Source organism: Chenopodium album, chromosome 1 (genome assembly GCF_948465745.1).
Source record: "Chenopodium album chromosome 1, dcCheAlbu1.1, whole genome shotgun sequence".
NCBI lineage: Eukaryota > Viridiplantae > Streptophyta > Magnoliopsida > Caryophyllales > Amaranthaceae > Chenopodium > Chenopodium album.
Genome location: NC_137834.1, coordinates 79,423,942 through 79,426,495, shown reverse-complemented (window position 1 = coordinate 79,426,495; position 2,554 = coordinate 79,423,942).

Below are 2,554 nucleotides of genomic sequence, written 5' to 3'. Positions count from 1 at the left end.
TATTTGTAATGTGTTTGTGATGATGGATTGTGGTATTTGGGCTAGTGGTCCACCTATTTTAGATGGACCAGGGTCTACCATAGACCTATTGTATTTTGGCCATAACTTATTCGTTATAACTCGGATTTGGGCTTATAATATATCGTTGGAAAGCTCTTTTCAAGCCCCATCCAACTATTCAATCATTGGACCCAAATTATGGACCAAAATAAACTGATCAAAAGGACACGAAATGAATGATTTTAAAGGACACGAAATGAATTATTTTGGGTTTAAAGGCACGAAAAGAGGAAAATAAGTTATGGTTTGGGGAAATGGGCTAGAAGTTGGGTTGGTTTATGAAATGGAAACATGGATTTAAGCACTCCAAAAATTAAATACTCAACCCGACCAATAATGGCGGTGAAAGGTTGTTCATCATCGGGTTTGGTTTTGGGGAGACATTTTTAGGTGTCTACACAAAGAAATCAAGAAACACAAAATATATGCCAATCATTCATCAATTTTCCTTCATTAATCCAGAAAATACAACCTCCAATTACTCATAATCTATGAATTACATGGCATAACTAAAGGAACAACAAAGAAATCTCATTTCAGAGCTACAAACAGTAAAATCAGGTACATGACATGACCAATCCTAACAACCATGTAGATTGAATGCGTCTGAATGCCATATAGACCTGCCATATCTGCTGCCAAAAGATGAACCTGTATCTGAAGAACTAGCCATGTCAGAGAAATAGAGAAGAGAAAAATGGGAGAAGAAAAAAAAAACCAACAATGGAGGACCAATGAAATAGAGAAGAGAAGAAAAAAAGCAACAATGGAGGACAAATGAAATAGAGAAAAGAAGAGGAAGTGCCGCATTTATAGGGAGGGAAAGAGCTGAGAATTTCTAAAGGGAAATAACAGAAATTTTAAGGGGGAAAAGTTGGAGGGAAAAAAAAAGAGATAGGGGCATATAAGTCTTTTCATTTTTTTGAACAAAATCTGCTTAAAATGCATATTATTAATGTCTGATTAACAGACTAATTACGGGAGTTAGTAAGTCAAAATGTGGAGTGTATCAACAGAAAGTAAAAAAAAAAAGGGTGGTACCAATGGGAAAAGTCAAAACCTGGCGTGTACCAATGGGAATTTCCCATCAATTTATAGCAAGTAAGCTTAATCATAGTCTCAGTAGCTGCATTCCATTCAAATCAAGACCCTAAAACGGCTACATTAACCTAGTTAATCTTCATTTGACCACTATTTCCAGCAAATAAAACTATTTTGTAATCAATCATATGATTATAAAAAAATTACCATACAAACAAAGATTAAGAGCATTATACTTGGGCAACCTAAACAATCAAAATACAAGAAATTTTGAATGTGGATCATTAGGGGCAATTCAATTAGCTAGGTATGTATCTGATGACTTGGGGATGCCTGTATTAGCTTGGGCTCTAGTTTCGACACGAGTACACCCTATGCATGCAAAGAGTATAATATAAACTATTATGATACAAGTAAAAATTTGCTTTATGATCCCTAATCTATAAATTTCCTTAAGCTTTGGCTTTATTTAGTTGACATGAGAATTAAATTCCACTAGGAAATTACATGGAAATTGGGAAGTTATTCCCCCAAATGAAATTCGTTGCAATTTTCATAATAAGCTTATTTGGTTGATAATTTGGGAATTTAAAATTCTTATGAATTTTGATTGATCAAAGGAGGCTAGGTAATTTTGATTGACCAAAACATTTGTGTGCAAGACCTCCTATTGCGAATACTCATATTACGAAACGGAAAGAGTATTTAACGAAAACTAGCCTTCTGGCCCGTGCAATGCACGACTTTTCATAGAATAAAATTGCATTGAGAGATGAGTGAGGAAATACCAATAAATAATTATGAGTGTAATATGTAACTGAAAACATAATTAAAGAAATAAAAATTTTGGGACTTTAATTTTTTTTGTTTTTTTTTTTTTTTTTTTGACAAATGGGACTTTAATTTAAAATGAGACTTAATAGAAAGAAGATGGAGGGACTAAAATCAAAGAGAGAAAATAAAAAGGTTGAATTAAAGAGGGAGAGGGAGAGGAAGATAAAGTGTTTGATGAAAGAGTTAAGAAGAATTGTATAGGAAAATTTGCAAATTACAGTCATTTAAAGTTCGTATTTTGCAAATTGCAATCATTTAAATTTTTTTTTGCAAATTGCAGCCCAAAAGTTCGTATAAATTGTAAATTGCAGCCCGATTAAATTTTTTCATCGGTTTACAAGTTGAAAAATCTTCGGTTAAGGTTTTAGGGGTCATTTTAGCCGTTAAGGGCCCGAATAGAGCTCGGAATTAGCAAAAAAATAACGTAAGTATCTCGTTTTGCATAACAAAATTGTATCGATTTGTGGGAAACTGTAAATATGAGACACTTACGTTATTTTTTTGCTAATTCCGAGCTCAATTCGAGCCCCTAAGGGCTAAAATGACCCCTAAAACCTTAACCGAAGATTTTTCAACATGTAAACCGATGAAAAAATTGAATCGGGCTGCAATTTACAAT